At 42.5% G+C, this 25827-nt stretch overlaps 1 pseudogene; it reads left to right on the top strand.

The window, feature by feature from the left end:
* Positions 1–25827, top strand: part of LOC101041451 (little elongation complex subunit 2-like) — a 59749-nt pseudogene that overhangs the window by 19748 nt on the left and 14174 nt on the right.

The following is a 25827-nucleotide window of genomic DNA, read 5'->3' as shown; positions in this document are numbered from 1 at the left end:
ATGTCTGTGGTTTTCTCCCTTTTAAAGTTATATCACTTTTCAAAAAGCAAGTCTATTCTGAGAAAGAAAATGACTCAAAATCTGAATTTGCCCAAATGCAAACGATGGATACTTGTTTTCTCATGCGGAAGATTCTCCACTGCTGAGCTATAAGGCCTCTAATGGAAAGATCACTTGCACAGCATACAATCTGCATAAACATACTGTGGCCTTCCTCATGGACCTTCCAGTCTCTCAGTTCCCTGGATCCCATTAGATCCCAGCCCGTCATCACCATATCATCACCAGACACCACACCTGCTGGCACCTGGATCTCAAACTCTCCAGCCTCCAGAACGGTGAGGAATCCATTTCTGCTGTTCACAAACCACCCAATCTGTGGTATTTTGTTACAGCAGCTAGAATGGACTAAGATAGATGGTTTACATGGGTAGAAAAATCACCAGGAATAACGATGATAAGAAAAACAGCAAGCCAGATGCAAGAACCACCCATGATGAAGAGGGTGGGAAATGACTAGGGAGAGTGACAGAAGGCTCCCGACATGAGCTCTGAGGGAACTGGAGCTTTCAGCAGGACCCAGGGCAAATGGGCTTGAGGCGGCCCAGCAGTGTGCAGGGTGTGAAAGGGAAAAACAGCCAGCAGGTGACAGTGTAGTCCTTTCCTAGGACTTCTGTAGCAAAATACCACAAACTCGATGGTTTCAATTGGTAAACATTTATTTTCTCACAATTATAGAAGCCAGAAATCTGCAATCAGCATCGCTGGGCCACAATCAAGGTGTCAGCACTGTCATACCCCATTGGTGGCTCCATGGGGAAATTGCTTCCTTGCCTCTCAGCTTCCGATGACTGCCAGCATTCTTTGGCTTGTGGCCACATCGCTCCAGTCCTTAAGGTCAACATTTTTTAGTCTCCCTCTGCTCTGCCTTCATATTCCTTGCTTCTAGGTGTGCACTATTCTCTCCCTCCTCGTCTGTTTTTTGTTTTTGTTTTTGTTTTTGTTTTTTTGAAACAGTCTTGCTCTGTGTCCCAGGCTAGAGTGCAGTGGCATGATCTCGGCTCACCAAAACCCCTACCTCCCGGGTTCAAGCGATTCCCCTGCCTCTGCCTCCTGAGTAGCTGGGACTACAGGCAGGCGCCACCACGCCCAGCTAGTTTTTTGTATTCTAGAAGAGATGAGATTTCACCGTGTTGGCCAGGATGGTCTCAATCTCCTGACCTGGTGATTCACCCTCCTCAGCCTCCCAAAGTGCTGGGATTACAGGTGTGAGCCACCACACCTGGCCCCTCCTCGTCTCTTAACAGAATATGTGTAATTGCATTTAGGGTCCATCTGGACAATCCAAGATAAGCCATCTTAAGAACTTAATCACATCTGCAAAGGCTTTGTTTTCCTGCCGTGCGTTATGTCACCTGCAAAGACATCTGGGCCCTGAGGTTTGGTTTGAATGTTGAGGCATTCCAGCTGGGAAGGTATGCCTGTGATCCCAGCTACTCGGGAGGCTGAGGAGGGGGAATTCCTTGAATCAGGGAGGCGGAGGTTGCATTGTGACCAGTCCTTCATCTGAGTCCCTGCCTCCCCTCAGGGAGGCCCCCCGACCCCGACTGTTTCTAAAACAGAAAGCATTTTCCAGAAATATCACTTGAGACATAAACCAAATGTATTTAAATATCCCAATAGGCAGGCACTTTTCCAGTCAAATCATCCTTGAATAAACCCCAGCTAAACGTCAAGCAAAGACATAAAATAAAGGATAGGGCTGTGAGTCACACAAACGCGTAGGTGTTCCCATGCTCTGGGAAGTCTTTTCTTCTGAGATTAAAGTTGCACTTCTCTTTTCTTCAAATCATAAGAGATTGGATATTATTTCCACTAATCTATGTCAGTTATTTGTAAAGTAAGACCGGGGCACTGTGCAAACGGGTGCAGGTAAACTGGGACTCTGTATTCGCTTTGTGTTCTGACCACATTGACTGGAGTTTTCATGTTAATAAGCTTTCTGGTAGCTCTTGGAGAGCGTTGTCAGAGACCAACAATTCTTCAGAAGAGCTCACAGTATGAAGACAGAGATTTGATAAAGTGTTTATTATCTTTGTGGCCAAACTTCAAAGACTCACGTCGGGCATTGATTTAAGAGTATTTGTTAAAAGTGGTCAAAATGTGCTTTATTTCTAAGTGTCATCTGTTGTATTCATCTGATATTATTTGCAGTTTTTAAAAAATCATATTAAGGAACTATGTGCTTGGCATATACCATCAAGGACCAAATTTCAATAGTCAGATTACCAAGAAAATACTGTCAGGTACTGAAATGTTCCAAAGATGAATCATTTTATATCTAACATGTACACAGAACACTCAAGCCTAGAAAACATTCAAGCATCAAAATGGAATAGATTTATTAGTACTCTTCGTGAGTAAGATTTGCTTCAACTTTAACCTCTCTTTTGCATTTGGGCAAATTCAGATTTTGAGTCATTTTCTTTCTCAGAATAGACTTGCTTTTTGAAAAGTGATATAACTTTAAAAGGGAGAAAACCACGGACATCACCTAATCCAGTCACCCTATTGTAAAGTGAATTACATAAGGTCTTGAAAAATAGGAAACCCTTAAAGCCACAGAGCTAATGGAAATTAACCAACCCGCACTCTATGGAGATGGAGCTCCGGGATAGTAACTTCTGGTTAATGTGTTTTCATGAAGCAATGGTATTTCAGTGTACCAGTTTTATGAAAAAATGCATCACTCAATTTTCCCTCCAAACACAGGTATATAGCATACCTCATACAAGACAAAGGTTCTGGCTCAAAAAGCTTTGGATTTAATTTAAAAGATAAGACAGATTCACAGAAATTAGTAACAATAAAGTAATGTGATGTGATTAGTATACATATCGTGACACCTAAGTTATATGACTACTATTCTAATGATGTTTCAAATACAGAGAAATAAAAGTACATGTAATATCAAGAATAGTGAGAAGTCTGGCCCCGTGGCTGATACCTGTAACCCCAGCACTTTGGGAGGCCGAGGCAGGTGGATCACCTGAGGTCAGGACTTCAAGACCAGCCTGGCCAACATAGTGAAACCCCATCTCTACTAAAAATACAAAATCATCTGGGTGTGGTGGCATGCATCTGTAGTCTCAGCAATTTGGGAGGCTGAGGCAGGGGAATCACTTGAACCTTGGAGGTGGAGGTTGCAATGTGCTGAGATGGAGCCACTGCACTTCAGGCTGGGCAACAGAGTGAGGCTCCATCCCCAATAATAATAATACATAAGTAAATATAGCGAGAATAACCACGCAAGACAGAGAAGAACTATTTTAGTTCTGTAGGCTGTCACCACAAATATTCCAGTGTGAAAAGTAAAACTTTCTCTACTTGATGCACATTGCCTCTGCTTACCTGCCACGATAGGATGACTACCTTAATTAAATAAGGCAGGAAAGGTGTACGCTTTTCTGTGTTGCTCTATTTCTATTTTTGGTTATCTGTAAATAATCAAAAGAGTCACATGAATTTTCATCCAAGAGATAGAAATGGCTAATTGAAGCAATTTAAGAAATAATGGAGCTAGGGCGGGGCGTGGTGGCTCACGCCTGTAATCCCAGCACTTTGGGAGGCCAAGGTGGGCAGATCATGTGGTCAGGAGTTCAAGACCGCCCTGGCCCACATGGTAAAACCCCATCTCTACTAAAAATACAAAAATTAGCCGGGCGTGGTCGTGGGTGCCTGTAATTCCAGCTACTTGGGAGGCTGAGGCAGGAGAATCATTTGAACCCATGTGGTGGATGTTGCAGTGAGCCGAGATCGCACCACTGCACTCCAGCCTGGGAGAAAGGGTGAGACTGGGAAAAAAAAAAAAAAAAAAAAAAAAAAAAAAAGAAAGAAAGAAAAGAAAAAAAAAGAAAAAGAAATAATGGAGTTAGAAGAATAAAGTTACAGTTTCACCTTAATGTTCTGCTTTTTTACCATGAAGAGTACACAATTACAAGCTTTGTATGTGTGTTGTAAAACACTGTCTCAGAAAAGAGAAAATACAAATTATTTTCACACAGAATATTTATATGCATGCACACACAAAGAACCACGTATTGGAGCCATTAAAAAAAATCAAAATGTATTTAGCTAAAAAAAAATTAATTAAGTGCTGTAATCCGAGCACTTTGGGAAGCCAAGGCAGGCAGATTATGAGGTAAGGAGATCTAGACCACCCTGGCTAACACAGTGAAATCCTGTCTCAACTTAAAATACCAAAAATTAGCCAGGCATGGTGGTGCACGCCTGTAGTCCCAGCTACTCCGGAGGCTGAGGCAGGAGAATCGCTTAAACCCGGGAGGCGGAGGTTGCAGTGAGCAGAGGTCGCACCACTGCACTCCAGCCTGGCAACACAGCGAGACTCTGTCTCAAAAAAAGAAAAAGAAAATCACAATTAATTTCAAAGCTAAAGTCATACAGATCATATTCAAGGAGCAAGCATAAAACAATCAAATTAGAAAGTTGAATATATTTTAAAAGCACACAGACTCCCTGGGAAAAAAAAACAACAACAAGAAAAGAAAGCAATGAATACTATCTGGTAATTCTTAAACATTTTTTATTAAAAAAAAAAAACTCACTCTGCAAAACAGTAATAAATAGTTATGCCCATTCTAAATACGAAATCCATTTTTTATCCACTGACAGATTCAGGCCAAATTTCATGAGGGGTTGAGCACTGAAGCTCACAGAACGTCTATAGACTTATACTGCTGAGAGTCTGAAACCGTATGGAAGTTTCACGGGGGCGGGTTGGGGACTCGCCATACAAATCCGAGAGGACCCCAAAGGAAAGAGTGGGTGGCATTTGTTCTAGACCCGAGAAGGGAAACTGGAGCTGCATTTTCAGAAGTGAGATATTTAAAAGGCAAGAACGGCCAGGCATGGCAGTTCACACCTGTAATCCCAGCACTTTGGGAGGCCAAGGTGGGCAGGCACCTGTAATCCCAGCAACTCGGGAGGCTGAGGCAGGAGAATTGCTTGAACCCGGGGGGCAGAGGTTGCAGTGAGCAGAGATCATGCCACTGCACTCCAGCCTGGGCGACAGAGCAAAACTGTCTAATAAATAAATAAATAAATAAATAAATAAATAAATGGCAAGAACGTGCTCTGGGAGGAATGCCTGATAGAACGGAAGGAGTTCCCTAAGTGAGCAGGTTTTGTGTGCTAATATGTAATATGTTTCACAGCCAGTCAGTGGTTTTCTTTCATTTGTAGTCCACTTTCTCCTTGCTCAGGTGCGTTTTACAAGAGTTTCTAGTATTTTTTCATGAAAAATGAGTTATTTTGTAATCAGCCACATTTTATATTCTAACTTAACCCAGAACCCACAGATTAAGGAAATAGATACTATGTTATCTAATCAAAGAAACTCCATTTATATTCACAGATATATTGATAAACAGGGCATCAAATACTTTTTTTTTTTGAAACAGAGTCTTGCTCTGTCACCCAGGCTGGAGTGCAGTGGTGCGATCTCTGCTCACTGCAACCTCTGCCCTTTGGGTTCAAGCAATTCTCCTGCCTCAGCCTCCTGAGTAGCTGGGATTACATATGCCTGCCACCACACCTGGTTAATTTTTGTATTTTTAGTAGAGATGGGGTTTCACCATGTTGGCCAGGCTGGTCTCAAACTCCTGACCTCAGGTGATCTGCCCACCTTGGCCTCCCAAAGTGCTGGGATCACAGGCGTGAGCCACGGTGCCTGGTCTATAAAGTACTAACTTTGAGGTAAGTAGAATTACTATCCCTATTTTACTATTGAGTCAGGGCTTAGGCAAAGGATAAGCCTTCTGTGCCACCCAAGGTCACTGAAGTACAGACTCCAGAAACTGAATCCAAACCTCCCACCTGCCCTCAGAGACTGCATGCTCAAGCCCTGCAGACAAGCTGGTCTCCCGGACAGGTAAAATATGTTGAAAAAATAACCAGTGATTAATTTTAAATTATAATAGCCGATTATAATTGGCTCAGCTTATCATTGATAACCTTTGCTAACATAAAAATATTATTGAAATAGTTCAGTGAATTCTCTATAAATATTTTCAAAAGGAACAGCATTTTCAGACAGAATTTTCCAGCAGCAACACCTGCTTCTTTTCTTTGCGTTTAAGTTACTTTAGACAGAAGATGAAGATGAGGCATGAGCTTCTCACCTTCTTGACAAATTATATTAATAGTTAAATCTAATCAAAAGGAGATGGTCTACGTTCATTGAAAAACAGCTATGAAAATTTCCTTTATAGTAAACCCAGCTCCATTGAATCCAATCATTTAAAGAGACTATATTTCCACTTCAGAACATATGTACAACCTTAACCTAAGGAAACCTGTGCTCTGCAAATCAGGATTCTTCTGAAACGACGTTTTCAGCAAATTGGTAACTAGGTGATAAAATGGTATGAGAAGAAATAAGGAAAAAGTGTATTTGTGATACTAATATTATTTTGTTTTAAAGGATGAGTTTTTAAGATATGGTTGCAACATAAGCTGTGTCTGCACATATCCCATGAAGTGGTCGGTAGACTGTATTACACACATGCCTCACGCAAAAATGTCACTTTTCCTTCAATCACACGGAGATTTCTAACAACCTGCTTTTTCTTGCCTGGAAATTTGAAACAGTTGCTGATCTTCGCCTCTTTATGGCCCTTTTGCCATCTTCAATTTCCAGAAATATAAAAGTGAAAACAAAATTCAAAACTCAGAAAAAATATAGTGGTGTAGAATGCCTGCTTCTCCTAACCTATGTCTGTTATTGCTCGTAGTCTAACTGCATTTCTACATTTAGCCTTACAACACTCTGTTTTTGTACAGCAGACACAGCATTGGCTGGCTCCAAATAGAAGCTGGAAACTTATGAAAGGCACACACGGTTGGAGAAAGCGGCCTCGGATTTAGAAAGACTATTCCAAGCGACAGCGTTCCTTGTCGGGGTTTCCGAGAATCTTCATGTATTCCCTAAACACTGAACAGAAAGCTGACCAAGAGGGAAAAGGCTAAGTTCAGTGAAAACAATATAAATAAGCACCATGAGAATTAAGAAGAAAAAGAGGACTTTCCGTCAGAATGACCAGAATACTTCACAAATAAGCAGATGTATTAGGCTGGGTGTGGTGGCTCATGCCTGTAATCCAAGCACTTTGGAGGCCCAGGAGGGACCTGAGGTCGGGAGTTCAAGACCAGCGTGACCAACATGGTGAAACCCATCCTTAAATAAATAAATAAATAAATAAATAAATAAATAAGGAGACGTATTCTCAGTTTCACCTCAGATAAATGAGATGTGGATGAATGAGAACAAAAATATCTTGGAGAAGGAAGCAGAGGTAAGAGTGTGAGAAAGGTGATGTTAATTACAGAGCAGTGATCGTGTCAGCCTTATGTATCACTGAATTAAGACACTTAAAATAGACTCAGCCTTACAGGAAGCCTATCACTAGACAACGTTGAATGAAGGAGCATTCAATCCTATGCAGGTCAGCTGCACTCTAGGAGGGGTGAAGGAAAATGGCAGGTGACCCCCCCAGAGACGTTACCTGCTAGCCGAAGACGGCGTCTTCAGCGTCACGTGAAGGACTGTGGACTTCACTCAGCAGGCAATGGGGATTTGGAAGCTTTCAAGAAGTCGTGTAAACAGAACTATGCCTTAAAAAATGAACTGGTTACTCTAGATAAGATGAATTACAGCGTGAAGAAAAAGTTGAGCATCTACAGAAAAAGCCCAGTGAAATAAAATGAGTTTAAACCAAAGTCAGTGGTATCTACATGGCAAGGAGAAAACGAAAACTAAGATGTAGCAGGAGCTAGTGAGAAATTCACAGTGATTCAATGCAGAGCATAAAACAAGGAAGAATGACAAGTCTGAGAGTGAAAACTATGAATTTACGTTAAAAACGTAGACACATAAGGAGAAAAATTGGTGTTATAAGCATTTGATTTGCTCTGAGGCAACCTAATGAAGACATAAGAATTATGATAATAGTAGTAATGAGAATGGCGATGATGATAAAATTAATAGTAACCAGGTAACAGATGTAGCTGAGATCACAAGATGGACAAGAGAGAAATTTATTTTCAGAAAAAGAAACGTTGGGCTTGGTATCAGGAGAAGACATGATCTAAAGCAAATGCAGATGTGTTTGAAAGCAAAGCTTCTAGCATTACATGCTATTCGCCTATTGTATATTATTTTCAATTTCAAAATATATAAATAGCTAATTTGAAAAATACATGAAGGAGGCCAGGCGCAGTGGCTAACGTCTGTGATCCCAGCACTTTGGGAGGCTGAGGCATGAGGTCAGGAGATTGAGACCACCCTGGCCAACATGGTGAAACCCCGTCTCTACCAAAAACACAAAAATTAGCCAGGCGTGGTGGCGGGTTCCTGTAGTCTCAGATATTCAGGAGGCTGAGGCAGGAGATGCTCTTGAATGTGAGAGGCAGAGGTTGCCGTGAGCGGAGATTGTGCCACTGCACTTCAGCCTAGACGACAGACATCTCAGAAAAAAAAAAAAAGAAAACAAAAGAAAAATACATGAAGAAAATATAGAAAGGGGGGAAAAGGTATTTTTGAGAGTTTCAGAGAGAATGTATGGAATGAAGAGCAGAAACGGGAACACAGGCGGAAGAGCTGGAGGGACGGTGAGGGCTTCGTGAATCACATGTTTCATGGTCACATGAAGCCTACGGTTGGCTGTGCTCTTTTCAGGAAATACTGTGACCTGCCAGCTTCTATTCCACCCATCAACTAATGTCCGCTCAGTGTGAGGCAGTGTTTCTAAAACCTCTTTTACCCTGTCTTTGGTTATCTTTCCGGAGCTCATGAAGGAGCTCACAGATAAAGCAGAATGTGAATCACACTCATTGATAAACAATTAGGAGGCTTTGGTTGAAAAATATCCCTCGAGCATGGATTTAATTAAGCCATTAGATTAATTAGAAGCAGTTCACCAAAGGCTGGTCAGTTCTAAATTGAAGATACCACTTTGCCATCTGAACAAAATGCTTTGGTTATTTACAAAACAGATGCTTGCTGCCGTGTGAACATAGTGTAAATCACTTTCTGACAATACACCAGTTGTTTAAGGGACAGCCTTTGCCAAAGTAAAGAAATTCAACTTGGTTACTCTCAATCTTTTGTCTCCCAAGACAGTGCCTAGAAATCCATCCACCCATTTATTCGGTCATTCGCACCTTCCTAGATTAAAAACAGTCATTGAGCAGATTCCATTCATTCCAACTTCCATGTTACCAAACAATTTTGGAGACAATTCTATAAAGAAGCTAATTCACACCATAATAAATTTATGGTCTTCAGCTTTAAATCCATGTTAAATGTTATGCAGCAATATTTTACAGTAAAACATCCAACATGTGGATTCTTGATTACAGAAAAAAATTGACAAAGTTTAGAACTTAAACATCTCAGATTTTGAGATAACTTTACCTTTAGACACCAGACTTTTATAGCAGCAAGAATTAATGGCTTATCATGAATATATTAGTGATGCTTATTAAATAATGACTTTATAAATACGGCACATGAAATTGGCATATTGAACTAAATGCCAATGAAATAGTGAATTTTCCTGAATTACCTTCATTTCAAATAGTTGATATTTTTTATTTTCAGTATTTAAAATATATCTAAAATGTTGCCTTAAAAATAGTTGCATCTGCAGTGGAACTGGGGCCTGAGATGGATGCTGAAGAGTGGGGAATTGAAGGTATTTTAAATACCTTCAGTGAGAGTAAGAAAGGTATTTTAAAGTTACTTATGTTAAAAAAGAATAGGCAGAGTTCATTGCTACTTGACCATTCAACCAACAGACACGTATTTCTTTATCTTCTTCTATGCAGCAAACACTGTGATCCTAATTGAAGAACCAGACTCGATGAAAGGCCTCAAGGTGTCATGAGCCAGGCTGACAAGTCAGCAGCCGGTGTGGTGCTGTGATCCAGGCCTAGAGTCAGTGCTGGGGAGGGAGCAACTGACAGGGAGCGATAAGGAAGAGCTCCACAAGGGAGTAAATCAGGCTGAGCCTTAAATAATGAATGAAAATTGCCAAATGAGGAAGGGAAAGTCCAAATGGAAGGGGTAATCAGCGAAAATATATTAGCCTTTGGGAATGAAATGTTCTGAGTCATGGTGAATGACCATTGGGCACATGAGGTCAGAGGACTGGGTAGGCAACAGACAACGGAGAGTCATGTGTAAGGTCAGTAATTTAGACTTTATCAGGTAGATGGGAAGCAAGCGGCAATTTTAAGGTAGAGACTGACATTCTTACTTTCTGCTGTAGGACTGGGAAGCAAAGGAGAGGAGAAATTAGCAAGGGATTTGATGAGTCCTCATGTGTTAGGTGAGTCTCTTGAAGGCAGCAGATAGTTGATTGGTGAAGTCTTACCCACTCTGCAATTCTGTATCTTTTCAGTAGAGCATTTAGGCCATTTACATTCAATGCTAGTATTGAGATGTGAGGTGCCATTCCATTCACGGTGCTTTTTGTCACCTGTATACCTTGGTTTTTCATTTTCGTTTTTTTTGTGTGTTTTTTAATTGTATTTTTGTTTCATAGGTCCTGTGAGATGTATGCTTTAAAGAGGTTCTGTGGTGATGTGCTTCTAGGATTTGTTTCAAGATTTAGAGCTACTTTTAGCAGTTCTTGCAGTGCTGACTTGGCAGTGGTGAATTCTCTCAGCATTTGCTTGTCTGAAAAAGACTGTATCTTTCCTTCATTTACGAAACTTAGATTCACTGGATACAAAATTCTTGACTGACAATTGATTTGTTTTAGGAGGCTGAAGATAGGGCCTCAATCCCTTCTAGCCTATAGAGTTTCTGCTGAGAAATGTGCTGTTAAACTGATGTTTTCCTTTACAGATTACCTGTTTGTTTGTGGGTTTTTGTTGTTGTTGTTTTACTCACAGCTCTTAGGATTCTTTACTTTTTCCTAACTTTAGATAACCTCATGACAATGTGCCTAGGTGATCATCTTTTTGTGATGAATTTCCCAGGTGTTCTTGAGCTTCTTGTATTTGGATGTCTAGGTCTCTAGCAAGGCCAGGGAAATTTTCCTCAATTATTCCCCCAAATATGTCTTCCAAACTTTTAGATTTCTCTTCTTCCTCAGGAACATCGATAATTCTCAGGTTTGGTCAATTAACATAATCCTAGACTTCTCGGAGTCTTTGTTCGTATTTTCTTAATTCTTTTTTCTTTGTCTTTCTCAGATTGGGTTAATTTGAGAACCTTGTCTTTGAGCTCTGAAGTCCTTTATTCTGCTTGTTTAAATCTATTGCTGAGACTTTACAGAGCTTTTGCATTTCTTTAAGTGTGTCCATCATTTCCTGAAGTTTTATTCTTTTTTATTTATGGTATTTCATTGGAAATTCTTCCCCTCATTTCTTGTGTCATTTTTTTTTTTTACTTCCTTAAATTGGGCTTTGCCTTTCTCTGGTGCCTCCCTGATTAACTTAGTAACTAACCTTCTGAATTACTTCCAGGTAAATCAGGGATTTCTTCTGGTTAGGATCCATTGCTGGGAAGCTAGTGTGATTTTTTTAGGGGTGTTTAAGAACCTCGTTTTGTCGTATTACCAGAGTTCCTTTTCATTTGGGTAGGCTCTGTCAGAGGGATGGTCTAGAGCTCAAGGCTGTTGTTCAGATCAATTTGTTCCATGGGGTGTTCCCTTGATGTAGAGTTCCCCTTCTTCCTAGGGATGTGGCTTCCTGAGAGCCGAGCTGTGGTGGCTGTTACCTGTCTTCTAGCCATCCAGCAAGTCTACCAGCCTTTGGGCTGGTACTGGGGGTTGTCTGCACTGAGTCCTGTGATGTGAACCGTCTGTGGGTCTCCCGGCCGTGAATACCAGCACCCGCTCTGGTAGAAGTGGCAGGGGGTAAAATGCACTCCATGGGGGTTCTTTGCTTTGGTTGTTGAATGCTCTATTTTTGTGCTGGTTGGTCTCCCGTCAGGAGGTGGTGTGGTCCAGAGAGTGTCCACTGTGGTAGCATGGGGAGGAACAGGGTGGGCAGGGCCCTAGAACTCCCAAGAGGATACACCCTTTGTCTTCAGCTACCAGAGTGGGTAGGGAAGAACCATTAGGTGGGGGCAGGGCTAAGCATGACTTAGCTTAGACTCTCCTTGGGCAGGTCTTGCTGCAGCTGCTGTGGGGATGGGGTGAGGTTCCCAGGTCAATGGAGTTACGTTCCTATAGGATTATGGCTGCCTCTGCTGTGGGGATGGGGTGAGGTTCCCAGGTCAATGGAGTTACGTTCCTATAGGATTATGGCTGCCTCTGCTGTGGGGATGGGGGTGAGTTTCCTGGGTCAATGGAGTTACGTTCCTATAGGATTATGGTTGTCTCTGTTGTGGGGATGGGGGTGAGTTTCCTGGGTCAATGGAGTTCCGTTCCTATAGGATTATGACCATCTCTGCTGTGGGGATGGGGTGAGGTTCCTGGGTCAATGGAGTTATGTTCCTAGTAGGATTATGGTTGTCTCTGCTGTGTCATGCAGGTCATCCATCGGGGAAGTGGGGAAAGATGGCAGTCAGAAGCCTCACCTAGCTCCCACAAAACCCAGAGGGCCAGTCTCACTCCACCGCCCCCAGCAGCATCACCTGTTTCCAGGTGGTGGGTGAGCATGGCTGAGAACTTGCCCCAGGCTACCTGCCTCCCAGCTGTGGTAAGATGAGAAGCACAGAGCGGTTTCTTGTTATGGCCAAGGCAGCATCTGCTGTGTCTCTGAAGTGAAGCAGAGGAAGTCAGAGCAGGGGCTCTGCCCAAGGCAGAATGGCCAGAAACTCAGCACCACGTGGTTGTGCAGGTGAGCAAGAGGACGTGGACAGAATGGAGCCAAGTGGGCCAGAATGAAAACACAAGTGATAATGCCGTAACTTAGTTCATTAAAACAGGAAGTAAAGGCTGGGCGCGGTGGCTCACACCTGTAATCCCAGTACTTTGGGAGGCCGGGGCTGGTGCATCACGAGGTCAGGAGATCGAGACCATCCTGGCTAGCAGAGTGAAACCTCGTCTCTACTAAAAATACAAAAACTTAGCCAGGCATAGTGGCATGCACCTGTAGTCCCTGCTACTCAGGAGGCTGAGGCGGGAGAATCACTTGCACCTGGGAGACAGAGGTTGCAGTGAGCCAAGATCGCACCACTGCACTCCAGCCTGGGCAGCAGAGGGAGACTTTGTCTCAAAAGGAAAAAAGAAAAGAAGAAAATGGGAAGTAAAATAAATGTAGGTGTAAGTGGGTAATAATGATTTTTTTAGCCATATTAAGATGCCTGTGGGGAATTGTACACACATCAATATAGAAGTGAATCTCAAAGAAAGCATGGAGATACAAATCTAGAAGTAATCAATGCAGAGATAATTAATGCCATAAAACCAGATGAGATTATGCTGGAAAGTGAAAAGAGAAGACCTGGAAGGAACTGTAAGAAACTTCAACATTCAGAGAGCAAGCACAGGACTTTTAAGCACAAATACACACAGTTTAGCACAAAGCTGATTTAATGACATACTTTTCTTCAGCATACTAGGAAATCAAGGATAAGATGATCATATTAATAATAAACAGCACTAATGATTACTGTCAGAAATGCATGAAAGCAACCCGACAGCATCTATGTCGGTATGGATGAAGCATTAGGACTTTAACCAATGTAATCACATGGCATTTAGCAGGGCATCCAAGAATACCCGAGTCTTGCTCCAGCCTCTACTCACCTCTTTCTACAAGGTCCACAAAGCATATTTATATGCAAAAAAATAAGGGAAAGTGCCTAATGGTTCCAAAGACACATTGTTAGCTGGGCATAAACTGGCAGATTCCATTGCAGAAAATGTAGATAAGATGGGCTGTTTATAGTCCTTCAGCCTAAGCTCATTAGGTCTAAATGATTTTTAACTAAAAAAGAGCAATCCAAATGTGCACAGGCTCTCTGCCACGGGTCTGATTTCTTTCTTGTTTTTGGGACAGACTCTCACTCTGTCATCCAGGCTGGAGTGCAGTGGCACGATCTCTGCTCACTGCAACCTCCACCTCCCAAGTTCAAGTAATTCTCCTGCCTCAGCCTCCTGAGTAGCTGGGATTATAGGTGCACACCACCACGCCCAGCTAATTTTTGTGTTTTTAGTAGCATCCAGGTGGTAAATAAAACTAAAGAGATGCAACTGAGAAATTCTCCATCACTATTTCTCCAAAAACTGCTTGAATGCAAGGTAAAATCAAATACAAAATCCAGATTTACTTTAATTTCTTATTCCTCCACCTTTTTTTTGTGAAAGGTGATTTTCACAGACAGTCAAAATACATGGGCATTTGTAAGATTATTCAATAACTTGCAAATGATGCTGTCCATACATTTTCAAGAGGGAACAAATGCTCTTTCCTAATGGAAGAATTGACCTGGTATTCTAATGATCTCTTTCAAAACAGTGAGATACTCAGGAGAGATATTTTTCTTGGACAAAACGTAAAGACTTACAAATACTCCAGATTATATTGGTTATGACTCTTTAATAAATACGATTTTATTAGATACATTTTGAAGGAAGTTGTGTCTTATAGGACCATAATAAAAGAGCAGTCTACCGTGTAAACCAGTTACTTTGAATATCAGCCTATGGCTTTTGAAGCTCTGAACAGTTAGAGCTGAGCTGTATTTCTGTAACTGATGAACTGTCCACATGGCCTAGAGCATATTGAAATGATTCTCCTAAGTAAGCTTCCAGTCATCACAGAGGCACATGCAAACGGGCAGCAATTTCACATTCAATCATTGTACAAGAGGAGAAGGTTCTGCATGTCTAATGGAAATGATAACCTTAAAATACTTGAGCACTCATCTTTGAGGAAAGCAGAAAAACCCAAAGCCTATCCTATATGAGCACAAGAAGCCTAGAGTCACGGCAGCATTGATTCCATGGGATCTAGATGGTCATTCCAAATTCTACGTAGCCTGTTAATCGTCCCCATTTTACATTTACAGATGTGCAATAGGTCTCTTTATATCAGTAGACTTTAAATACAGGTAATTTGGAGGCACAATTCTTTACAAAATATTTAAACACAATTTCTAAAATTATTCAAGGTTTTATCCTATCGCACAGTTAGACTCTATTTCAGCTGGAAAATACACATCAATTTGAAAGGTGTGAAATTATTTTTTAAGCTGGAACTATAAATTATATGCCAGCAATATAGGGTCACTTTTCCTAGTCATAGCAAATGTTCAGGTACCAAGTTAACTTTTAAAGAACTTTTTTAGGAGATCCATGGAAACCAGCTGTCACACTGCTACAGGACTCAGGAGGCGTAAAATGTGCATTCCTGACACATCCAGTTGTTTTGACACAGGGCAGAGTAACACACTGGACAACAGACAGCACGCGGAGTCAGAACCGGTTCTGAGTCCTACCTCGGTTAACTGAGTGTTTTTAAAACTTCAGGTACTATTTCACGTTTTGGAACTTTACCTGCTTCTCTGCAACATGAATTTAATAATACTTATCATAAAAACTGCTCTAAAAGGAAGAGGCACTGAGGGGTGAGCCATATACAACTGTGGGGTATGCAAGATTTTCTTCTTCCCTGCGCCTCACTAACTCATGAGTACAGGATGCAGACTGCATTTCACTTGCTGGTGAGTAACTGTGGTAAAATGCGTTTTCATAGATGTGACTTCCTCCTACCCCTGCAGTGCCACCACAAAAGCCCACCCAGCTGATGGCTTTATCCAGTGCGGAAGCAGGGAGTGTGAGACTTGCGGCTTTGCGAGGATGCAGGCCAGTTGTCTCTCTCTCTGGGCTCAGTGGGCTCCCTTTCGTTAGAAAATCAGACCTCGGGTCAGGTGCAGTGACTCACGCCTGTAATCGCAGCACTCTGGGAGGCAGAGGCGGGCAGATCACAAGGTCAAGAGATCAAGAACCTCATGACCAACATGGTGAAACCTCGTCTCTACTAGAAATACAAAAATTAGCTGGGCGTGGTGGCATGTGAATAATTCATATTTGCACACTTAGAAATATTTTCTACTAATAGGAAAATTCGCCACCATCATGTCATCGTCTGTATAAATCAGGAATGTGTTTAAATAAAAGCAAATATCAGTGTGAAACCAAAGCTCTCATCTCCACTTTTCTACCTTAAAGCCTTTACCTTCAACTCTTGAAAAGCCCTTTCGTTTTTTTGCCCTCACCCTGATTACAGGTAAAACATGACAATCAATCTTGCTTTGTGCTCTAGCGTGCACTCACAGCAGAAAGACTTCACTGCTCCTTTGATATCTGCCATCCCTTGAGATTACTCCTACTCAACAATGCAGTTCTTGCCTTGAGAATGGCCTTCGAAATCCTTATTCCTTTGTTAGTGATAATTCCTTGTACGACGTGATTTTTTTTTAATGCTAGCTAGGATTGTGGTCTGCATATCTTAGCATTTTGAAATTAAAATTGTGCTGAAGGGAGATTTATTGCTCAACAGACATCTTACTACAGTGAAAATACTTTTCCTTTAGAAAAATGAGTTATATGCCCTTATAAAGACTCAAAGTCAACAGCAAAATACTAATTGCAGAGACATTTCTCTGGGATTGATAGAGTGACCGTATTTTGTTAAGGTAAGAGATCCAAATAAAATAACATGTTAACAACTCTACAATTATAGTAACTGTAAATATTATTCATTGCTATGATAATGCTTTGAAATGTATACTGTATACTGGACTCTTATCTATTACAGTTTTGTAAACAACACTGCATTATATACATAAAATGACAATCAAACGATGTTATCTCAGTAGGTTTAGCTTGTTGCCTCTCTGTTTATTTTCTACAGTATTGTTATTGATTTTTGATTGTACCTTACAGTCTAATTCAAAGAAATACGGTAAGTCACCCATTCTCCCAGACAAATAACTTCTCACTTGTGTAGTTTCTATTCATCATTTCCTTAATTTGTCTTTTTGGATCTATTTCTTAAACAAACCGTTTACTGCTTTTTAGAATTAACAGGACTCAGGGAATATTTTCTCTGGGTAATGGCGTGCCACAATGAAAGAACTATCTAAAATAATTTTAGCATCAATGTCTGACTCCATTGTTTTTGAATGATACACATTCGAAAACATTTTAAGATAGAACATTTCAAATCTTGCACCACTTTCACAAGGAGAGAACTTCCTCCCCATATTCCCGCCGCTTCCCTTTGTCCCTCCTTACACCCTGGCCATACCTTTTGCCCACAGAAATTATTTTTCTGTAAGGTCAGTCACTGGACCACATTTGCCAGTACATGGCACCACCTGGTCTTACAGGTGAACCCAGGCCCTGCCCTGAGTCCCACTGGTCTTCAGACTCGCAGCTGTAGCCAGGCCTGGCCCCTCAAAGGTGAATTGCCCAGTAAAGGCCGTGCTTCAAAGACAGCCTGGAAATCCTCACCTCCCTCCACTCTTTCCAGGTTCTTGGCTAAGGCTGGGAGGGTAAATCAGGCCACAAGCTCCTGCTCGCTCCAGCATCTTAGATGTAAGGTGTGACGGGGAAGCAAGCGTCCTCACGCAGGCCTCCCAGGAAAAGCCAGTTTTCAAATGCAGCTGGAACCAGAAGTGCCCCAGGGGCTCTCCCGAGCACTGGTCCAGCCGGAGACATGGGCTTGATGCCTCGCTGAGTGTTACTCTGTATACCTGCAGCTCCTTCCAGAGGAAACCTCAGAGGAAAGGAAAGCTGGGCAGCAGGATTGGGGACAAAGCCCTCGCACTCCTGCTTACTCTCTAGCAGTGACCCTGGAGTGATGTCAGGGAATGGCGGGGTTTCCGTGGCCTCCCCTCAGACCCAGGGAGATCAATCTTGCAAAGACAGTTCCAGATTCTCGTGTGAGTTCTGAAACTGAATCCAAATTGGCTCAGAAACTAAGAAACTAGGAATGTTCAGGTTAGAGTTTAGCGCTCACAGCCAAAATAAGTTGGAAAATAATAATGACAAAAATATAATATATTGAACAATTTCTAGTGTAAAAAATTTTATAAAATTTTAAAAACACATCTGTGAGATAGAAATTATTATTACTCTCATTTTCCACATTAAAAAACTAGCCTCAGGGCAATCAGCTTACTCAAAGGTAAATTCAAAAATCGTGTTCTGAACTATTACATAATTTTCCATCTCAATCAGATATTCTCTTAGAAGTCTACGCTTCACCAACAGTATCAATGCGTGAAATTTTCACGCAAAATGTATTCATCTGTCTCCCCCTAAAAGAATGGCAAAACAAAATAAAACAAACAAACAACAGTGGACAGTGACAGTTTAACACTTGCCAGTCATGTTGATCTCAAAGTGACACATCATAAGAAATCAGAATAGATCCTGGTAAGAGACTGCGCTACTTCCACAGTAAGTAAAGGATTGCAGAAAGGAAAGACCTGCTGTCTGTGATACACACTGAGCACCTCACAATTTTGCCTTATGCCTGCTTACCTTGCCTATAGGGACTTTTCTATGACTTAAGAGACTCTTGCTTCAATCAGAGGTCTGGATCATGAGCAGGAAGAGAATATAAGTTATTTGACTGCAGACACCAGTGAGCTCTGACTTGCGAAACAAAACGCTGGGTGTTTTGTCCTTACTGTTTTCGTTTTGTTTAATCTCAGGCATGCCTTCTCTTCCTCCCTGTCCTCTGCCCCACTGATGTCCCTACAGTTCCTTCTTGCTGTCACTCTCTTCTCCCTCGTCATACTGTGTAACACACCTCATCAGTGTCAAACACACTCAAACAACACGTGTCTTTTTCCATCTTCCCTCTAAGTACTATGCTCCACGTTTCGTGTCTGGCGTGGCCAAGAGAGGACGTGGCGGGAAATGGCGCAGCATTCTGTCATCGATAGGAAGACAGAAAAAGAAGTTCAAATATTTGTCTTTGGGTAAGCAGAGACACATATTCTCCTCTTACCTTCCTCATAAGAAAGTTGGTGCAGCTTTTTGATATCCTGCCTTTACTAACATCACAGAGTCCTTGATTCCCCGTGGGGGTTATGGGCAGAAACGACCCTGATAGAAGCTATTTAGGTGACATGGTAACACAACTAGGATGGAAGTTGTCCTGATGGAGGAAAACTTCTTCCGGAACCTGAGAGAGCATCTGTGTAACACAGAATGTCTCACTTGGAACGGCTGCAGGCTGAGCAGAAACTCTAGAAGGCACAGAAACATTCCCCCTCCCACTTCCTGCTTTCCTTTCCCCTTCACACCGTGCCTGAGCGAGGGCGGTTTTCACAGTGAATTCTCAATACACATATTCGAGGGTCTCTGTGGAGTACACAAAATATCAATTAAAGCCAAGTCATAAAGAGTCCAGCCTTCACTGATGAAAAAGCCAGAGATATTTTCCTCTGCTAATCTCCCTCACAGGGTGTTCAGGTAGCATGTTTTATGAAAAAGTTCTTTCCAGTAATCATTTCCAGCATCCAGTGACACAGCAAAGACTATCTAAGTTTTCACCAGCATCTTACTCTTTCTTTGGCTTTAAGATGTTCAACCATGTGAACAAATACCTGAATAAAAAGCAAACCTAAAATAACCCTTTATCATTCCTCCTAATCTCTTTGATATCAACTTTAAGAATATCTACAATCATGGCTGGTATTTAGGTAATCCATCATTTTCAAAACATTTTAGTTCATAACGTATTTGTGAAACAGATCAAGAATGATTAATTCCATTCTGCAGCTAAGAAAACTAATACTCAGGCAGATTAAGGGAACCACACAAGACTGCAGATCTCAGGAGAGACTGACTTAGGGCTGATGAAAGGTACGCTTTCTTCTGAGCCTATGACCTTCCTCCACAGTGCCTGCCTGTTTCTAGGAACGGATGACACTGACCATAAATCTGTATTGAGGTTGGACTGAATAACGGTCTGTTAGTGAGTTTACCTTCCATTCACCCCTCCTCTTCAGGGGCAGACCTCTGCTCTCCTCAGTCTCAGATCCTACCTGCCTCTAGAATTGTGTGTATCCTCACACTAACCTGGCTAAACAGGTGGCCCATTGCAAGGCCATTCTTTTTTTTTTTTTTTTTTTTAGGTGGAGTCTTACTCTTTCGCCCAGGCTGGAGTGCAGTGGCGCTATCTTGGCTTCACCGCAATCTCCACCTCCTGGGTTCCAGCAATTCTCCTGCCTCAGCTTCCCTAGTAGCTGGGACTACAGGCGGCTAATTTTTATATATTTAGTAGAGACGGGGTTTTACGATCTTGGCCAGGTTGGTCTTGAACTCCTGACCTCAGGTGATCCGCCCACCTCAGCCTCCCAAAGTGCTGGGATTACAGGCGTGAACCACCGCGCTGGGCCTGCAAGGCCATTCTTATGCTTTCTACCCTGTGCCTAGATATTCTCCTCTTAGTACTGGCCCCTCCAGTGTTACTCAGACTGAATTGCCTATGTGGAACAGCGGCTTCAGAGCCGTGCTCATGGCCGGCACAGGCACGTGTGGGTTGAACGGAATTGAACTAACCCATTGACTTGACATACTGCTATCCTGTAAGAAAATTTTGAAACATATATAAATAGAAGCTGTTTTACTTTTGGCTTTCTATAATGTTACTTTTCCTTTTTTCTCTGCCCTCTAGCACTGCTAATTGATAAGGGGCATTTTCAGTCATGGTGGCTCACTCTGAAAGTATTTCCCTGTGATTATGTCAGAAAACCCAGAATCACGTATGAAGCTTTCAAACATTTTTTCCCTAACTGATTATTACCACCAGGAGAAAGACCATCTCTACCCCGTTAGAGTGGTACCCCACTCCTGATATTTGTAGCTCAACAGGAACATTTCATACCTTCACCCGGAGGTAGCTTCAGAAATACTTCAAAGATGGGCTTTCCATGCATGTAACGACTTTAATTTCACCACTTCCAGATTTCTGACAAATGAGCCCCTGATGAACTCTACCCCGTGGATGTTTGTTTTAAATAATATGGATTTATCACCGACAAAAAGAGACTACTAGAATGAAAAAGTTGCAAAGACAAAGGGAAGGAGGCGAAAAGGAAATTAACCTTGAGTAGTTACTCTGCGTCAGGTAATTTATATGCACGGATTCTCATTGAATGCTGGAAGTCGTGATCATGTAGGTCGAAGAAGCGGGCTTGGGGGGTTAAGTATTCCCTCCCATGCTCACTGCACGGTACAGGCATGTGGACACCGTACCCTGCAGCAAGCTCATTACACAGGCACACCATGTGCTTCGTGTGCAGCGGGGGACAGATGGGAATCCCAAGGCCCTGGGCCTCCCCCTGGAGCCTTCGGATGTAGAAAGATCACCGTGTGTTCTGTAAGTAAACGGAAAAAGACCTGTGCTGGACTCTTGTTACCCTGAACACTAGGCCAGTGGTACCACTTTATAACAAAGAATATCCGGTCTACTAAAATGGGATGAGACATAAAGATACTTCAGATAAGGTATACTGAAATCTAGTCAGAGTCCAGCGTATAGTACAAACCTTAAAAGAAAGTGAATGAAACCTAGGAACATACAGTTATTGTCTACACTTAAAAGAACGTTTAAAATATAAAAGGCTACGTATGATTAGGTTCCTGGATTTCTAGTCCAACATTTGAGCATCTATTTCCTTTCAAGACCAGGAACCGAGGACCTAAAAAGTGAAATGATTTGCCTTAACATACAGTTGTATCTGCTACACACACAGATATTTTCAAAGCAGATTTCCCTGGGAAGTCAAGGTGCCCTTTAGTCACTGTGGGTCTAACTCTGCAAGCTATCATTACGAAGATTAATTATTTGTGTAACGCTGATGGGTCTGGCACTGTACCAGGCATAAAGAATATGTGCCCAGGGCTCGGGAGACACACAATCTAAATTAGAAAGACAAATCGATGTTTTAAGAGCTCAAGCGGTGATTAGGACCTTGAATTGTAAGTCAACATGTTTACGTGTATGAAGAACGTTCTTCTCCACTGTCACCGCCTTAACAGCTCATAAATATCACCGAGATGGGCATCTGACGATAAGAGCATTTGTGAAACTGCATGCAACTGCTCGAAAATGCTATTCATTTTCGCGAGTTTATTACTGGACAGTTGTTTACAAATTTGGGAGCAGATTAGTCCATGGATGAATGAATTTTGGTTGAAGGAACAAGAATTGAGAGGCCTTTGAGGTCCTTGCCAGTAATATTTATACTGACCAATGTTCCATGATGCCCACGGGGAGCTGTTGGGTTTTTCCACACCAGTTGATTGGTGGTAAATATTGTCTGAATTATCCTGACAAAATACAAGATAGAAAACATCTCTTCAGGGGCACTGAAGGCTCAGGAGTACATATGGAGCCAGAAACGAAGCAAGTTTTTAAACTTCAGCACTGAAATGCAGCCTTGTTTACAGTTCCTGAAGGTCATTGTCTACCTGCATCAAGCACGCTGTATTCATCTGGTCCATGTTAATGCCAAATAATCCCAGAAGAACCATTTTAAAAAACTCGTTGAGAGCATAGATTCATCATCATCACGACTGAGCTCAAACCCCAGCTCTGTGTCTTACTCCTGCATGGGTTTGATCAAGTAATTGAAACGTGATGAGCCTCAATGTCCCAGAACACAAAATGGGAGTGATAAGGCCAATACTTTACAGTTCATTTTAGGGTAAGATTGGCTTATTTTTGTAAAGGCACTAACATAATGCTTGCTGCGGCACAGCTGCTCAGTAAATAACAGATGCGGTTATTATTATGAGTGTTAGCGTTGTCACTTACGCACCTTGAGTAGTTCTGTGCTGCTCTCTACTCCCCGAGAGTGAAAACGGCAGCTCTTAGTCATGTGCCATCAACGAAAGAGTGTGTGCTTTGAAATCAGATAGACGTATGCCTGAACAGTGCACTAATTTTTCAAGAGGTTAAAATTCACCGAGCCTCAGTTTTCTCCTTAGAAAAGAAGAAGAGAATAAAGCACGACTCAGAGGGCAGTTGCGGAAAATCAAATAAGAAATCATGTGAGCACAAAGGGGCTGGAAGAGCGGAAGAATCCAGAAAATGTTCTCGCAAATACGCAGCTCTGCCCTCACAGATCGCATTTTACTGTAGCTGAGTGTCCATTTCATTGCATGGATCGTGACTGTCCAAACTGTTTATCAAGAAAAGATGAAGACCCTGTTATTCATACTCTCAGTGAAAATATTCTGGGTCCCATTAGCCAGAAAGTTGATTAAAAAAAAAAAAAAAAAGGCCAGGTGCAGTGTAATCCTAGCAATTTGGGAGGCTGAAGTGGGCCGATCACAAGGTCAAGACATGAAGACCAGCCTGGCCAACATAGTGGAACCTCATCTCTACTAAAAAACACAAAAATTAGCTGGATGTGGTAGCAGGTGCCTGTAGTCCCAGCTCCTCGGGAGGCTGAGGCAGGAGAACGGCTTGAACCTGAGATTCGGAGGTTGCGGTGAGCCGAGATCACACCACTGCACTCCAGCCTGGCGACAGAGCGAGACTCTGTCTCAAAAAAAAAAAAAAAAAAAAAAAAAAAAAATCTTGTATTTTAAAATTTAATGTACAATTTGCAAAATACATTTGCATTCTTATTTAATTCACTCTTAAGCATGGGGTGAGCAGGAAGAGCTGGGGGGAGCATCGGGAGTGTGGGGATTGAGGATTCCCCTCCACCAGGAGGGGCGTAACATACGCGGTTTTCTTGGGAGGCCCTGTCCGCTGATGACCTGGCAGTTGTCACATGAAGAACAGCTTTGTGGAGGCTCAGTTCTATCCCAGGCAGCTGCTGTATCTAAAAGGATCCCCCGGGATTTTGGCCTTTTTCTGGAACAGCAAACAGCCTGTGACAGCGGCATCGCTAGATGTCAGATTTCCTAGCAGCCTGCTTCACCTCTGGAGCAGCTCCTGACCTTCTGTCATTTCCCAAGATACAGTATCCAAATGGTGTCAGTTTCTTGTACCAATCTACCCACTGATCAGCTCTCTCACAGGTGAGAAAATGGGATATTATAGGCATATATGACACCTGACAACTGGCCACGTGGATGGAACTTGGTATGGCAACCTCCTCTACACCCAGGTGACTGCAGCGTGCATTTAAAAATCAAAACTAAGGCCGGGCACGGTGGCTCAAGCCTGTAATCCCAGCACTTTGGGAGGCCGAGGCGGGTGGATCACAAGGTCAAGAGATCGAGACCATCCTTGTCAACATGGTGAAACCCCATCTCTACTAAAAATACAAAAAATTAGCTGGACATGGTGGTGCGTGCCTGTAATCCCAGCTACTCAGGAGGCTGAGGCAGGAGAATTGCTTGAACCCAGGAGGCGGAGGTTGCGGTGAGCCGAGATTGTGCCATTGCACTCCAGCCTGGGTAACAAGAGCGAAACTCCGTCTCAAAAAAAAAAAAAAAAAAAAAAAAAAAAAATCAAAACTAAGGCCGGGCGCAGCAGCTCACGCCTGTAATCCCAGAACCTTGGGAGGCTGAAGCGGGTGGATCACGAGGTCAACAGATCAAGACCATCCTGGTCAACATGGTGAAAACCATTAGCTGGTTGTGGTGGTGCACACCTGTAGTCCCAGCTACTTGGGAGTCTGAGGCAGGAGAATCGCTTGAACCCAGGAGGGGGAGGTTGCAGTGAGCTGAGATGGGGCCGCTGCACTCCAGCCTGACTCCAGCACTCCAGCAAGACTCTGTCTCAAATACACAAATAAATGAATAAATAAAAATCAAAACTATGCCCTCCATGCAGCCAACCTAATGTCCTGTGGCACCTCTATCAGGAAAACTAATCGCACACTCCTGACTTGTACGATTTGTCCTACTGACTTCACACATTGTGTTTTCACACTGTTTCTTCAAGATAGGCATCATTGTCTGTTCTTTCTGTTTTCACCAGGGCTAGGCTGTGGCCCTGAGTCATGCTCATGTCCCTGTCCCTGCCTGTCTCCTGCTCCCCAGGCCGTCCTCATGGTCTCAGGTCTCTACAGGAGCTCCTCCATCCTGGGCTCCTCTGTCCCTGGGAGGTTCCTCTGTCCCTGTCACTCTCCCTCATTGTCTGTATCCTCAGGCAGCCCTGCTGAGCCCTCCAACGTCCACACTTCACTGGTTTTTCTTACCTAGAAGGAGATTTGAAAGCAGAGTGACTTATGATTAATCACATGCAAATTCATGCGTGTCTTTTCCTTAAAAGTGCTCTTTCATGGAGCAACCACAGATTTTTAAATTGAAGGCATTGTAGCTGCTTAAACTATATTATTCTTTTATTTTAAAAAGTACATACATTGACTAAAAATAGACTATGCTCAATATCATAATATGAGGAGAGGGATTTTTAAAAAATAAGGCATAGTTGGCCCGTCAAGGCGGCTCACGCCTGTAATCCCAGCAATTTGGGAGGCTGAGGCAGGTGGATGGCCTGAGGTCAGGAGTTCGAGACCAGCCTGACCAACATAGTGAAACCCTGTCTCTACTAAAAATATAAAAAAAATTAGCCGGGCGTGGTGGTGGGTGCCTGTAATCTCAGCTACTCGGGAGGCTAAGGCAGGAGAATCGCTTGAATCTGGGGGACGGAGGTTGCCAAGATGGCACCATTGTACTCCATCCAGCCTGGGCAACAAGAGCAGAGACATAGTCATTACTACAGGGAGAATACCATATGGGGTACAGATAAGAAAATGTCATAATAAATACAATATAAACAGAACAGAGTAAGTCTCAAGGGAAGTCCGAAAGGGGGCTTATGGGATATTGAGGAGAGCATATTCAAAAAGCTAGC

The sequence above is a fragment of the Saimiri boliviensis genome, chromosome 3, assembly GCF_048565385.1.
Source record: "Saimiri boliviensis isolate mSaiBol1 chromosome 3, mSaiBol1.pri, whole genome shotgun sequence".
Taxonomy (NCBI): Eukaryota; Metazoa; Chordata; class Mammalia; order Primates; family Cebidae; genus Saimiri; species Saimiri boliviensis.
The sequence above is the reverse complement of the archived record's forward strand: the minus strand, read 5'-3'. Positions and strand labels throughout refer to the sequence as shown.